Consider the following 17,139-nt stretch of genomic DNA (forward strand, 5'->3'; position numbering starts at 1 on the left):
AGCATGAATGGCCTTCGGGCTGCTTGGGGTGTTCCATTAGTGTTTGGGAGGATAGCTGTGGCTTGTTTGTCTTCTCCCATGGTTATCTGTAAGGCAAGAGCTGAGGGCATGCAGGGAGCTGCAGGTGGCTGTGAACTTAGGCACAGGTTGATTGTAGCAGCTGGCAACTTACTTACCCCAGGCTTTCCCAGCTGTGTGGGAGAACTTGCGTGAGGGAARCTTGGAAGAACCAGGAAGATGTGTTAGTTAAGCAAAGGCAAAGCCAGAGTGTAAAGCAGTAGGGAGAAGCACAATTGAAGAACTGGTGGGTAAAGGAAGTACCCTGACATGAAGGTTTATTCCTCCTTAATTTCTTACTTCTGAAAATATGATTGGATTTAGTGACATTCAAAAAATGTTGGGTTACTGGTTGGGAGATGTAAAATAAAGAGAGTTAAAATTTACTACACAGCAGGTGAGAAAGAATAGGTCAGAAGCAAACAGCAATACTTTCTTTTAATATAAGTCTGTCTAGATTTAGGACTCTAGATTAAGAAAATGCTCTTAAAGATTCTTGGAAATTCCTTGATACAAGGACTCCCCAGTCTTTCTTCAGTCCAGTTTCTGCACGAACTGGAAACTCGCTGAGTGGTGATACGCATGAGGGTATTGCAGCAAACATTGCTGGGTTGARTGTCATGAAATTAATGATCAGAATTGGCAGAAGTGACAAGAAAAATGCATTCTGTGCATGAATGAACGAAGAGAAAATAGGAAAGGACTAAGATCGTCTAGAAGACAGGTTTAAAACAGGCTGAAAGCCTTTTGTAGCTTTCTTCTGACTGGATGTATTGGATTTTTCAAGTGTTGCTTTACTAGCAACACTTTCTGTAGCTGACCATGACCTTTCTGTCTTTGTATGTTCATGGCTTAGAGTCTGTCACACTTTTTCCTTCCTTTCCTGCTTCCAAAATTTTACCGCCTGCCATCATGTCAATTAACATTGCTAGTAGACTGGATGTGGTTCTGTTGATGTATCTCAGCTGGCTTTGGAATTTTGCCCCTCTTATGTGATTGAATTGCCAAAGTTTTACAGCTTGCAAAAGCATGAAGGCAGCATTAAATTCTGCCCTAGAATTTGGCTTTCTTAATGTCTCCTGAATGTTATGCCAACAATTGGGCCCAGGGGATGTTGCTGAGCATTACTTTATTGTGGTCTCTCTAGAAAGTATCTTATAGCTTCTGCCTCTGAAATCATGAGGAAAAATTTTCTTAAAAATTGAAAAGTTTGATTTTTCACTTGCATTTTAGCTTTTATTGAGAATAGACATAATGTTGTATAAAATAAATGAAAATTTTAAAAGTTACAAAAAGAGTTACTTTATATCCACAATTTCTGAATAAATGTAACCCCGGACAAAACTCCCATGTTATTCTGAAAAATTTCTATCAATTGTTTTATTCTATGAATAGCATTTTACAATAACAAATCCACAAATCAACAAATCCTTCCTTTTTTGATGTAGTAGAATCCTTTCTCCAATAATATACTGAATAGCTAGTTAACAATTATATCACATAAAGGAATATTTTAATGCAGTAATGTCCTTAGTTTTATTCCTTTGTATTCTGTATTGATTTTCAAAATAATAATTTTATATCTGGAAAAAATACTATTGCCGGTTATGTCTGTTGAATGGCTACAGGTTTTCAGGGCCTTGGAAGCTTAGCGTATGTACAAAGCAGTCATTTCTTTTAAGTGACAAAACAGATACAAACATACGTCCTTGAACAGAGATAGCATAAGCAGTATACAAGTCATTTTCTTATGTAAAAATCTCAAGGACCTTTTGCTACGCTCTTTTCTGTCTTTAGTGGCTTACTCCCATTTCAATTAATTCTTTTCTTTCTTTCCTCTCAAAAATAGAGAGGTTTTAATGAAACAAGAAATTATTTGAAAGTTGTACAGCTAGAATAATAGATCCTTTGTTCTTAGTTGCACAAAAGGTTTGTGAAGCATTAACTGCCAGGTTTGGTTTGGTTTTGATTTTTTTCAACAATTCTTTGGGTATAGTTAGTAATTTGCATTTCAGACCTGTTTGCAAATCACTTCTAAAGAGTAAGTTTGGAAATGATTAAAGTATTACAGAATGAAAATAAAATATTTAAGTTATACTTTTTTTTGCCACATAAAAGATTTCACCTTTAGCCTGATCTATCAGTTTTTGAAGTTAGTGGCTGCAAGCTTATGATCACTAGGTGTTTATAAACCAAGAATTTTACATGTTGACTTTGCTGCAGTTAATGTTTTCAGTAGTATTTTGTGTTCTTCTATGCTTACGATATATCTAGAACCAATATACTGGACACAGATTAAAACTCTTGATTTGACAGTAGAAAAGCCCGAATTTTTAAGTGTGATTCAATCACTGAGAAAAGGCAAATCATTTGCTGTACCAAACCATCATAGACAAGTGTAATTTGTAAACTATTATGGCTTATTGGGTAGCTTGTCATACACAGCTTACACTATACTGCTTTGTGTTATTGTTATGTAATTAAAGGCTCCTATCTGTGAACACAGAAGAACAATGACAGGCAGATGAAGCCAAGTAACCTAACTGGGGAAAACACTGTGACCTGGGGCTATTAAAGGGGAGGTATCAGACACTTCTTCAAATGTGAAGTTAGCAGATGTGTTAATGGGAGCAGTTCCCTGGATCACTTTATAGACTGAGAGGGGTTAGTGCCTAAGGGGTATGGGACTCATTATGAGATGCAGGAAAAGATTATCTTGAGCTACTGGAGGGATTGGAGGTCCAAGCCCCCCTGCAGGAGAGAGCATAGGGGCTGGGGATCAGCTGCTGGTCATAGGTCTGGATGAGTTACTGGACAGATGTGTGCTTGTGCGTGAGCCAGCTGAGAGACCAGGGCATCCAAGAGCCAGATACTAGATAGATGGTGGAAGTTTGCTGATGATACCAAGCTGGGAGGAGTGGCTGACACACCTGAGGGCTGTGCTGCCATTCACAGAGACCTACCTGGACAGGCTGGAGAGCTGGGTGGAGAGGAACCTCATGAGGTTCAACARGGGCAAGTGTGGAGTCCTGCACCTAGGGAAAAATAACCATAGGCACCAGTACAAGCTGGGGGCTGACCTTCTGGAGAGCAGCTCTGCAGAGAAAGACCTGGGAGTGCTGGTGGATGACAGATTAACCATGAGCCAGCAATGTGCCCTGGTGGCCAAGAAGGCCAAAGCTATCCTTGGGGTGCACTGGGAAGAATGTTGCCAGCAGGTCGAGGGAGGTGATCCTGCCCCTCTCCTCAGCCCTGATGAGGCCTTGTCTGGAGTACTCTGTCCAGTTCTGGGATGCCCAGTACAAGAGAGACATGGAGCTACTGGAGAGAGTCCAGTGTAGGGCTACGAAGATGATCAGAGGGCTGGAGCATCTGCCCTATGAGGAATGGCTGCCAGAGCCAGGCCTCTTCAGCCTGGTGAAGAGAAGACTGAGGGGGGATCTTATCAATGTGTRTAAGTACCTDAAGGGAGGGTGTCAAGGGGACGGGGACAAACTCTTTTCAGTTGTCCCATGTGACAGGACAAGAGGCAATGGGCAGAAATTGAACCACCGGAAGTTCTGTCTGAACGTGAGGGGGAATTTCTTCACTGTGAGAGTGATGGAGCACTGGAAGAGGTTGCCCAGAGAGGCTGTGGAGTCTCCTTCTCTGGAGATATTCAAGACCCGCCTGGATGCAACCCTGTCTAACATGCTCTAGGTGACCCTGCTGAGCGGGGAGGTTGGACTAGCTGGTCTCCAGAGGTCCCTTCCAACCTTACTGATTCTATGATTCTATTAGATAGACTGAGCTACTGAAAGCATCCACATTGTGTGTGTATATATATGTGTGTGTGTGTGTGTGTGTGTGTGTATTTCTGCTAATGAACTTTCATCTTAATCAGCCAGGAAAGGGAATTATTGAGAAAATACACTCAGCTTCCCCACTGGCTGGACCTGGAGAACCAGAGCTGTGTCAGTCTCACCTCTACTGAGCTGTTAGATTCAGGAACAATTAGCAGTTGTTATTGTTTGAGTATTGTGGTAGAATCGCTTCTAGACAAAGAGAGACTGATCTCTGAATTTGGAGGAAGAAGAAGAATGAAAGCATCAGAAGTCCTTATAAAAAAGTGTTAGGAATATGGAGGAAAGCAATAAGGAGAAAATAAAGATAAATGAACACTTAGCATATTCAGAATTATATAACAATGTTCTTTGTTATAAAGCAAGACTTTAATTTTGTAGATTATTATAAATATTACTGATCAGAGAATATTAAAGCAGGAGAAAAACATTCACACATGACGTTTTTTAACAGCATAAGCTATTAGATAGCATCTACAACATAATTGCAAGAACTCAGGACAGAGATTCTATTCCTTTATGCCATAGGGATATAATAGTTACAACGTCTGAGTACGGTTTATCAGCTAGAGCATAGATCTTTTATTTACTTCTTAAGGTTACCTGAGAGGTTCTGCATCATAGAACATACACATTTTATGGGTGGTCTGCCTAAAACATAGTGGTAGCAATTCAGTCATTAGCAAACTCTTCCTTAATTAAAAAAAAAAAAAAAAAAACAACAACAAAAAAAAAAACACCAGCACCAACAAAAACCACTCCATTTGCCCCATAGATACCATAGCTTCCTGTTTTATCTATTCCTTTTTTAATCCTCTAGTTGCTTAAATGGAAGCCTGAGTCTCAGATGACCTGGCCCAGTCACCAAAGATGGGCTGCAAATCTTATCCTCGTAACTTAGCCTTTATGACACCCATTACCTCCACTTCTTTAACCTGAACTAGCAATGCAAGGTTCACTCATGATGAGAAAATTCCAGGTAAATAAGGATGGATGTGCTAGTAGCATATTCTCTTCAGTTTTAAATACAGTGCTTTATAAAAGGCATGTTGTAGTAGGATGATCTATGCTGTGACTGTTCATTTGTGTTGAAGACAGGTTCATGTGTGTCCACTTTTCCTTTTGACATATGCTGCTGTTTTTCTGCATCATGTTTTGCTTAGTCATAGCAGAAAATGGTGCCACATTAGATGGTGATTTTTGAAAACAGACTGTGAGAATGGAAGTTACAGCTCCTATATATGCTATTGGAATACATTTTTAGTATTCTTTTTAGTCTGCAAAGCTAACGCAGACAAGAACTGGATTCAAAACCCATTTATCAACACAACCATTTTTGCTGTATTCTAGTCTGTTCCAAGATACAGAAAATAGTTGCAAGGCTTGCATTCAGAAAGTTGTCTTTCTAATCTCCAATCTAATCTGAGTTAGTGGATGCACAGCATCTCTGAAGKTAAGGCCCCTTATTTACATTCTTCAGTCTGGGTCTAGCATTCCCATGCCATTTTAAAAGGTTGCTTTAATGAATAAATAAGCTTAAATTCTAATCAGTTAGCTTTTATCACTGCAGTTAGGGTAATACTTGAATGAAACTGGTTCTGACATGGGCTAGATCGCTAATCAAGGTGTTTACTGGATGTGTATACATTGGAATTATGTTTCTATATTCAAACAGCACAAATTTGCCATATTTCTCTGGAGTTTTCTGGACATAAACACTAGTGCGTATTTTGGGCAGCCGTTGGGACTTGACCCAACTGCTTGCTTATGTTCTGCAAAATAAATTGTGTACAAAATGCATTGTGTTAAATGTACATAACTAGATACACTCTATAGCTGTACACAGCAATTCTGACACTCTAGATATGCTACACTGCTGCAAATGCAACATAGAACTGTTTGGTATATGTGGGGTTTCTAGATGTCTTGCAGCCTGGCACTGAGGATCAGGACTTGCTGGAACATTTCCAGTAGGAAAAAAGAGATGAATCTAAAAAGATTATGTTAGCCATAGTATGACAGCAAATATGAATAGGAAGCCTGTTGGCCTCAAGACTTGACTGTTCTCATAGACTGGTACTCTTAAGTCTTCACACTTTTTGAATTATCATTGTTTTCAGGTGCACTTGTTTCAAAGCTGTAATGCAACAGTAACCACATACTGCTGTATGTATGACATATCTGTCATACATGTATGTATGTATGACAGATGCTACTGTAATGTTTAAGATTATTGTCATGTTAGTTTGCCTGTTGTGTATTAAATATGGATAGGATAGGATAATATCTGTTCTGAAATAGAACACTAATAGATAACTTGAAAATTTGGCACTGTATTTTTTTCTTACCAAACTAATTTCCTTTAAATTCTTCTGTTCTTGAAGCAGCATCAGTTAGACGCTGTCAACAGCACAATATGGTACTTACTGTATATTGCCAGTGGAATACCAGTTAGTCTTTAACTGTACCGACTTTTACCGAAGGTCCAATCAAAAGATCTATTGCTTTCCCATGGTGGCAGAAGGTCATCAAACAAATGGTCTTGCTGCCAGACAATGACAACAAAACCACAACTCAGTAAGTAATGTTATCTGTTATTGGGCACTGACAGCACACTAAATGCTGTGCTGCTCTCCCTTCTTCATTCTGACTTGTTTCAGTGCAAGTCATTTCACGGCCTGAGAGCTATAGTTAAAACATGCTCTTCTAACTTAGCCTTTTAAAGTGCATTATTACTTGCCTTAGGTATACAGGTACACAGATACTTTTAAGATCAAATTCTGTAGCTCTTCCTTTGCTTTCAGCTATTACTTGCAGTTTCAGTGCTCAGTCCCATCCAAAGTAACTGCAATCTCTCCTGAATGAGTCTGAATGAATGCATGAATATTACTTAAAATATTACAGTTTGCCTGGGCTACTGCTCAGTCATCTGCATTCTCTGTCAATTCTTGTATTGTGAATCACGACTAGTTCACTGCTTTCTTCAGTTCTGTATGTCAGAGAATTTCCAGATTCAAACTATGTTGAATTTCTCCAATTTGTCATTTTCCTCAGTTTTGAACTTTGTTATAAGACACCTTAATACCTGTGTTCCTTTCATAGGCTAGACATCAAACTACTTTGCAAAATTTCAAAGTAATCCAATTACTACAGTATAATTTGAAGGTGTTATTCACAATTCTGAGTCAATAGGCCCAAAGTTACTAAAAATGTCTTAATGCTTTTCAGTCCAAAAATTACAAAACTCTACATACTGATTACAGATGCTAATTCCCCTATCACTTACCTTTCAAGATGTCTGTACAAAAGTAGAAAAGAGAAACAAAATTGGGAGTAGGCCATGAGTGACTGCAAAGGAACTGCCTTACTCTATATGTAAGTATTTCAGTTCAAGCCTTTGCAGTTTTTTTGCTGCAATGTTGCTCAACAGTACCATCAGCATTGAGAAGTGTTGCACTGGTAGCAATTAGAAAAAAAATATATACTTAATGTAAAATAAGTTTGGGAGTTCTCAACATCTCTGTAAATCAGCCTCAGGTTGCAAGTGAGTAACTAGAAAGTGAGCATTACATAATTGTTGACCAGATGATAACTTCTCTTCCYCCTTCTCCAAAACATAGGGGAGCTTATTTTTTTCAAAGTGTTACCAGAATTTTTTTTAACGCAGAATTAAGAAATATATATAATGGTTATATAAGTCAGCTGTAGTCTCTGGTGGTACCAGTCGTCAGGAGACTCAGTCTGCTAAATTTACCAAGTGCAGATATCGGAAGTTTGGGTTGGAGATTGACAGATACATTGTGCCAGAGCACAACTTATTCCTCCATCCCTTATCTTGGGCTCAGTTGACCACAAATAACTAACAGCACCCAGTGTGGCCAGGAGCCACACCAAATATACTATGACCATGAGTCAAACTCTGTGCCCATAAATAGCACTGCAGCCTGGAGTCCATTGAGCTCTCCTGCACGACAGTGGGCTGCATGGCAGTGAACCTCCCCTTCAGCTGGGATGCCTCTCAAGGTTACTCTCTGAAGTTAAGACAACCTCTGACAAGAAATTGTTGGAAAGGTAAGAAACTGAGACTCCGGCAATTATAAATGTGCAGTAAGACTTGCTTGCTGTGACTACACTGTATTGCATCTTCAAGAAACTTTTCTTTTTTGCAATAAACCCAGAGTTAATACCCCCCCACACCCTACGTTGCATACAGGAAAAACATTGCCTATGCCCTCAGTTCCCCCTAACCATAGGAGGATGTCCTGGCATGAGGGAGTGGGAACATGCTAATACAGTGCAACAGAGCTCTGTTAAGTCTGATTGTTCACTGGTATATATGCTAAAAGCTCTACTTGAAGCCTTTGACCCAACAATGCCCAAGGATTAACAGTTGACTAACTATTGCAAGCTGGTAGAAGGATAGAGCAAAAGTGAAACTCGAAATTAGAGAAGAAATCTCCTCCAGGGAGAGTGTTTTAGCTAAAATTTTAAATGCAGGGAAAAGGGGAAAGGTATTTTTTCATTGTCTTGTGTCTCACACTTCAGCTTAAACATAGTGAATTCAGAAAAGATTTCAAGATTCTCTATGCTTTGTCTCCTAAGCAATGGTCATAAAGAGGGGACAAGAGAGATGCAAGAATTTGCGTAAATGTAATTCCTGCAGAGGATTTAATGTCTAGATGTCATGAATTCATGATTCCATATTGAATTTTATGCTAATATTTATTTTATAGCCCTAAACTTTTGTTCATTTAATCCTGTCATTAGAAGAAAATTTCAGTATTCACGTCTCTAAAATATATTCTTAGCTCTTGTGGTTCCAAGACAGAGAGAAAAAAAAATTGATCCACATTCACCTTAGTGTTGCAGAAATGAGCAACAAGAAGAAAATACTAAGGATCACTAACACTGCTAATCCRAAGTGTTAGAACACAATGCATCAAATGCTGAAAGCAACCCTGACTAAATGTCTGAATGTCTAAAACCTCTTAAGATTAAAATAGTGAGAATGTTGCGTATAAAGTTATCTTCTGATGTCAGAGATTAGACATTCTCTGTTTTCAGTCCATTTTCAAATAATTTGAGCTGAACACCAGATATTTCTGGACCATATTTCACATCTTACCACATATTTCTGGACTTGTGATAAAACCTCCGCAATTTCTTGTACTGCACCCATTATCCAGAGCAGGTTCCTTTAGGAAAAGCAAAGAGTGGAAAGATTTAATTTTTGTAATAGAAAAGTAAGGGAGTCCTAGTTTTTGATTTTATGCTGTCTTTCCTGGCAACAGAAATTCATCTTGTGCCTTAGTCACAAAATAAGCTGAGGGGCAGGGAAGGATGACTGTAATAATTTCACATAGCTAGCCAACAACTTGTTGCACCCAAAGTAGCACAGATACCACTATAGGGGCAAAGCAGACCATTCACTTGGAACATGTGTAAAAGAAAGAAGACAATAAACAGAGATTTGAAATTTAAAACGTGACTACTGATGTCTAGTAATATCCCTGGACTTTATGCGGCTTTGTTCAGCAGGCTTTTGTCAGGCACTCCATAAATAGGTGTTTATTTATCTTTTTCTCCATGGTAGCCAGTCAGTTACATGAGTTCCTTGATTGCTTACTTCCACAACAGCAGATTGTAGACATCAGTCTTTCTGATACGTATAAAAATAAAGTAACATACAATGGTGTTACTAAGTAGAGAGTGAAAGAAAATTCTATTGCTAATGGAATAATGACAACTGATCTCCATTTTAGAACATAATACTAGAATATAGTATTACTTATGAAATACCTTTGCTTTCCCAGTTTTATAGTAACAGCTAAATAACATTGTTAATCATGAAGTAGCTCATACTTCAACATGTTGTTAGCAGTAACTGATACTTGGAGTAAGCAGAGGTAGAAGACACCACTTTGGAGTAAGATTATTAGATATTTATTACCTTGAAATCCCCGAAACCACAATAAGAACACCAGGAACCTTGTGGGGAAGTGACCAGGCTGTTCCAGGCACCACAGAGCATTGGCCAATGGCAAGGTTCGGGACACACACACACACATGGATTTAAGGCGAATTGATGGGTTAAAATATGGGGTGCTGTGTACATGCTACAGATAACACAGGAAGTGATAATTCTTTAGGTATACAGATAACAAGGAAAGCAGTAATTCTTTGGGAGTACACAAGTCCAGACTGATGCCTATGTGGTGCAAGTCTAAGGCTCACCATTGATTTAAATGAATAATTCACTATTTTTTCAGTAATTGTATATCATTATAAATACGCACAGAAGTCACAACAGAAGAGATCCTCATTAATAGAGATCATCCCAAACTGTAAAATTCACAAGAAAATCAGTTTTATTTGGGCTCCGCAATTCCTATTGCTAGCTTTGAAATTTAGATCAGAATCTTAGCTAGGCAGTAAACAGTGTTTTCCCAAGAATATTACTAGTTGCAGCTCTACTTCATTTAGGCCCAGACAAAGGTCATCTAGATGTAAGAACTGCTAATTTTCTAGGTCTCCTGTAGCACCATTCACTCATGAACATTATTAGAATCTTTTTTTCCGTTAATGGATTTGCAAGAAATTTTTCCTCCTGTAAGCTTTCCTGAAGTTAAATGTTCTAGTTAACCGGTGTGGATTAGAGCTTTCTGTTAAGAGAAATAATTTGTTGAAAAATTTCTGCCTTGGTCTAGGAGTGAGTCAAAAATTTGTAAGTGTTTGATACCTTATCAAACTTTAAATATTTAAGTACTGTGATTTTGATCTTCAATACAGACTGGTTTTAGAACAATATATTCAAAATTTCCAGGCATATTTTTATTTGAAAGGTAGTTGCTCAACATAATTACTTCACTATACAACTATTGTGATAGAAGGAATAACAGCCTCTAACTCAATTTGTCTAGTGCTTTCTATTAAAAAAAAAAAAAAAAAAAAAAAAAAAAAAGTTGTAACTTTAAACAGCTCCAGTTCGTGATTAGCTACGCATTTTGACATTTTGAAACCTTAGCAGGAAGGAGTCTTCGGGTTAACCTTTTACTGTCATTATAAAAAGAAATGTTTAGTACTGGCGGAATTATAAACTCAGAAATCATAATTTTTGCCACGTACTTTGATACAGATTGTGATTTTTTTACTTGCTGTCAAAACCCTTGACATTTGAAAGCATTGCATATGTATCAAGAAAGCATCTTGAATCTTCATTTCATAGAGAATTCAAAGTCTGAATGGGTCACTGAAAACATGAATCTTCCTCTTCTCTTTTTAAATGGGGAATACCAGAAACCAGACAAGTGATAGATCTCTCTGCTACCTTGCTTCTTTTACTCACTATGATCTGTACCCTTTACTGTTCTACTCATAAACAATGCCTCTTACTTCACAAAGAACAGGGACAAGCTGGAAAGAGAATACAAATCTGGGTTGAATACACAAACTGTCTGCGAAGTTACATTAAGCAAACAATTCTTAAACTTTTTCACTGTTTATCCCTCTAAAACAGCACTTCTCATGTATAAACAACCCTTTAAAAAGGGAATAAAAAATCTGGAATACCCTGGAAGCCTCTTTGTCTTTGTGAATACAATAACTAATCATTACAAAACTCCATCAGAACTGATAACGATTTAATTTCCTGTCCGAAACTGATAGCATTGGAGACTTCTGAAAATTTCCCAGCTTTTATTCTGCAAATATTTATTCCTCTAATACAAAGATGGTAAGTTTATTGATATGAACATTTCAGAAAAAGATGGAAGAGGAAGTAGCAGGCTGTTATACACCAATCTGACACTTAGACAACTCTGAGCAACATTAATTAGTGCATATATCAGAATGAACAACTTTTCTATAGTAACATTACAAAATTTTGGTGAATAAAATCGCAATAGCAGTAACTTGAATACAAAGTGGATTTTCTGAATGAAGAGAAATAATTTTTCTCTTCATTGCCACAGTAATTGCCACAGTAATTGCCACAAAGGTGTACAGAACTGTAGAGCTACCACAGCAGCAGGGAGGGGCTTGTGGCATGCACTGACACACAGAACACACAGGATCTCTGTAGATCTATGAAGCTCACTCACACGAAGTAGATGAGTGTATTCTGAAGATTTTGTAGCTGAAATGAATGCAGCAGCTGAGAGGTATTTCAGGGAATGAGATCGGCATAGGCAGCTCATGTTTCCTGCTTTCAGTGTGTGCACGCTTGATTTACTACCATAGAGAGGGAACACTGTTCTTCAGGAAGACACTTTAGTACCTAACAAATTCACTGGAGGTTCATTATACTATTTTACATAACAATACATGATGCATGCAGGTTTGTTTATATATATTTATATGTTAGATCAGTGATTTCTGGAAAACTTAGGAAGAAAATACTAACTGGACTGTAAAAGCAAGACAATCAAATGTCTAGCTACTAGTTAGCAGTCCAATAGTTGTGAAATRATGTGGTATGGAAACTAATAAAAGAAACATAGTAAATTTATTTCTGGGAGATACAAGTGTTTAAAAATATGGCTAAGCTAATTTAAAATGTAAGATGAACTTGTGTAGCATCTTGAGACTCAGCAGCATGTACTATAAAGAAAAGTGAATGACAGTGAATAACAAAAAGTTATRTGAAATCTAAGCAGACAAAAATAACTTTTGTCACAGATTATATCGTTAGAAATATGTATTCAGTTCCTGAATGTTTGCAGCATTGCTCATATCTAAAGCAATACATTGTATTTTCTAACCAAAGTGATTGTAAATTAGTCTAAACCCTTACTTAAACAGATTTATCATGTTAGGAAAACTGCATGAGCTTTTTAGAAGCTAATATGAGTGGGCTAAAAGCAGATTTATTGTTGAATATTTAAAAAAGTCTTAAATCTTGGCCAAAAGCTGACTAATTGAGAAATCTTTCCATGGTTACACACATTAAATTGTTTATTTGTGAAGGCATAGAATTTTGAAAAGTTGTATCTTGCAATATTACTACATCTGGAACACGACAGGCTATTCTAGGCTATTCTTCTGCACTCTTCCTTTATTTTTGGGGGTATTTAACATTTTGTTCTTTGCTGGAATGTYCCACTTCAGGTATTAAAAAGAAGTAGAATTTCCTTGGACATTTTAAAAAGTTTGATTTTTGCTGACCCTAGCTTCTCAAAGAATGATAAAAGACATAACAATAATTAGCATTGTATTCTAGCAGCTATACTAATTCTAGCAGCTTCATTAAATAATCATCAATTTGTCTTTGTCATTAGTGTTTTAGCACAAACATTGTAACTCAAATATAGCCAGACAAATATAAATAGTAATTTATGATTGAGTCAATCAAGAAGCATGACTGACTTCATGCTTTTTGCTCTCACCCATCTTAATTTATGAGTTTTGCAGAAAGTATGTATTTTTATTTTTAAAAAATTTTTATARAGATTAATTAACATAGGAGATAGAGGACATGGTACAGCTTATTGGATCAAGAATGTTGATTATTCAGATTATCCTTCTGCATCTGCAGAGATCATTCTCTACACTTTATCTAGTCCAGGTTAAAACTACAGTGGTAGAACTTTTCGTGCCTGCCTATAAGAAAATACAACAGATAACAAATAAAATAGATCTGATTATTTGGAAATATCTCCCGATATTCAGCAGTCATCATAATTTGCTTAACTTTATCTCTTTCATCAAATCAATTTGATGAAATCCATTTGACTTTATCCCACTATTTTTGTTGCTTCAGGGTCCAAAGCTTGAAGTACTCAGGACCTTTTATCTTTTATTTTTGCCTTTATTATAAAAGTTAAGCAGGGATTTTATTGAGTCTATCATCTGTTTAGCTTTGACTGAAGCTAAAAAAAATGCCAAGGGAGCCCTAAGAGCACTGGAGTCTGAACTTCCCAGATGATAGACAAAGATACATTATTTGTGCCAGGCGACAGGACAAGAGGCAATGGGCACAAACTGAAACACAGGAAGTTCCACCTGAATGTAAGGAAAATCTTCTTTCCTGTGAGAGTGACAGAGCACTGGAACAGGCTGCCCAGAGAGGATGTGAAGTCTCCTTCTCTGGAGATATTCAAAACCTGCCTGCGTGGGATCCTGTCTAACATGCTCTAGATGGCCCTGTTTGAGCAAAGGGGGTTGGACTAGATGTGGTCCCTTCCAGTCTCAATCATTCTGGGATCCTGTGATTTTTCTCTGGAACATAAGGGTTTGTTACTTCAGCAAACTGTTTTCAGAAACTAGCTTCTGAATTATTTCTCGAGGAGAAGCATAAAGTTATTCTCTGTTTTGACATTCTCAAAAAGGTTAATAAGGAAAGGAAATTGCACCAGTATCTGAGGTTCTCATAAATGAAGCGGGAAAATAGGGGGCTCAAATAGAAATGCCACTTGGCTTTTACTCAAACAAAATTACACCTTGTAGTGCTTTTAACAAGTCAATGCCAAATATTCGGGAAAATGCATAATTACACCTTGTAGGGGTGTAGGACCCGTTTATCAACCTTTCTGTTGGAAAGGTTTTTTCTCGGAAGCCCTGTAAGTATCTATATGAGCAAACCAAAGACTATGTAGTGCTTTGCAAGAGTGTTTTGTAGATGTTGCTCCRGAATCCAAAAGAATCCCRGATACTCCTCTAAGGATGCATCACAGCACAACTGAGATAAGGAAATAGTAGATATAAGGGGCCCTTAGAATACAATGAGTCCTGGCTGGGCGTCCGACCCATACCTCCAGCAGCTTCTCATTGCTGACCCCTCCTTATGGTTCCCAGGGCTCTCCAAGCAGCTTGGCATGTAAGTCCTTTACTAAATCTATCCTTTTTAACCCTTCACAAACTTTGAGTGTCTCTCTCTGCCAGTATCTGACCTTCTCTTGCCCGCCTTGTGGTGACAATACCCAAAGCCAGGAGAAAGGATCCAAACTGCGTTCAGGCTCAACAATCTGAAGCACAGACTTCAATTTTTTATTCTCTTCACAGAGTTCTGACAACAGCAAAAAAGGGATGCTTGATCAAACTAGTGACACCAATAGCAAAAACCCCTACGTGCTTTATCTTACAACATTCGTGTTTTTGACAGGAATTTCATAGTTAAAAAATAACTTCAAAACATTGTGCCTTTTGTTATGTGGAACTGTTTTGCCCCTTTTTCTTACTGACTGTTTAGAGTTGAACTCCTGATATCTTAGTCCATTGCAGAGATGACTAACTAGTAGCACTGTAATATAGCCTAAGGTCAGCTGACAGACATGGAAAAGCAAATTCTGCTGAAGAAAGCTGATTGGAATTTTGCATTATTTTTAAGAACTGATGGTTAATAGTCCTGAGTACTTTCACTGCAAGGGATCTGTAAATGAATGTCTATAAGTGCTTTTCTCTTCTGCTGAAAACAACAGCATAGGAAAGAGAGAATTTTAAGACTTCTCAGCTGAGGAAGCAGTGAAAGGAAGGCATCTCCTGCACATCCTTTAGCAGGCTGGTGAGCAATCTGAGTAAGTATGAGGATTTTAGAGCACCTAGAATAGGTACCTTTTAAACAGTAAATTTTATTCCACCTTACTCTGGCAGTGGCACATAGCAATACCCTACCATAGCCATGCAGCATGATACATACTGCCATGTCTGATGGTGGCTAGGCAGATCAAAATCCCTTTGATATTATAGGAAAAATCAGAGGCATGACTACCTAAGAAAATTTATGTAAAATATGAGCTGCCTAATTGCAACAGCATATCTGCAGCCTGAATCTTTGGTTCTGATTTTGATCATTTCTCTTGACAGACTTGACAGCAGTGATGAAAATTAAGATATATGTGTGTGAGAGAGATTTGTTTGTAATAAGAATTAGACAGGAGGAACATTGTGCAAGTGCTATATATTGAATAGTGTAAAGTGAGCAGACTTTGTAAAGTAATATCTTTCAGTAGACTGGGGATTAATTAAAATAGGAAAGATAAGGGAATGACTTTGTGCTACTCCTGTCTCTAACAGCTTGCTTAATTATCATTTGGGTACAAAGATCTCTTTGAGGTGCTTGTAGCAGCCCAATAATAACCAGAATGCAGCACACTATGAAACACCAGTTCTGGGTTTACCCAAACGCTAATATAACCTTGCATTACTGCTGAAAGAAAGAAAGGTAGTTAACTCTTTACTACTCCTTACGTACCTAGAACCAGTTCTCACAATCCCTGAGCACATTTGAATTGATTCTTCTTCAGTGTTCTTACCTATCTTTGTAAGGTTGTACTTAAACCTGGCACATAACCAACATTTAAGCCCCTGCTTGGCTAATATCTACACCATTAGAAAATGCAATTGGGCCCAGGCTCAGGCATTGGGCAATCTGCAGAGCACTCAAGGGAAGCTCAAACTCATGTATGATTTCTTGTAGGCATTCTTGGAGTATAATTGGACTACAGTGAAGTGGAACATAAGTGTTCAACTCGGTTTCCTCAGCAGGTAGCCCATAACACCTTGTGTTGCCATCATATTAGATAGGCAAGTCCCAGAAAGACTTTCCCAAGATAGCCTCCATCCCAGAAAAAAGTTGCATAGTCCCCATAGGGGACTGTAGGATAGCAGGTTGACAAAACTACCAAAATAAGGATGGAATATACCATTTCATCCTTATCTGATCCAAGTTCTCTCTCAGCAATAGAAACTCATTCAAAAATTAGGGGAAAAGACATTGCCTAAATATATATTAAATATTCAAGATTGCAAGTTTTAAATGTTCACTTAAATATTCACCATTGGAAGGATTTCCCTTCCAATAGTCACAGCTGTATCTACACAGTTAAATGAAAACACATCAGGGCACATGCTTAAGTGACCTGAGATAATCCATACTGCACATCTCCCAGCTAACTTTCTCCTAGGTAATGCCTGGGCACTGTTTGATGGATGGAAGTGCAAGGGTACATTATCTTAAGGCAGTGAGGACAAAGCCACTTTGTTCTGAGAGTAGAGAAAGAGCCATTTGGAAATGAAGTATGCTGTGCCATTCAACCTCAGCTGGCTGAATGGTCCTTGGCCCTGTTTTGAAGGATGTAATCTGTAAGTATGCAAGGCTTAACAAAAAAATCCTCCCAGAATATGTTAGCTAGTGATGAAGATAATGACCTAGCATACTGAAGAGCTTATTCAAGAAATAAACCTTATACTGCAATTGTCAATGTAACATACTGATTAATAATTTAGTAAGAGAAATCACATTTTG

Source organism: Rhea americana, unplaced genomic scaffold (genome assembly GCF_003343005.1).
Source record: "Rhea americana isolate MKP2758 unplaced genomic scaffold, rheAme1 scaffold_323, whole genome shotgun sequence".
NCBI classification, from domain to species: domain Eukaryota; kingdom Metazoa; phylum Chordata; class Aves; order Rheiformes; family Rheidae; genus Rhea; species Rhea americana.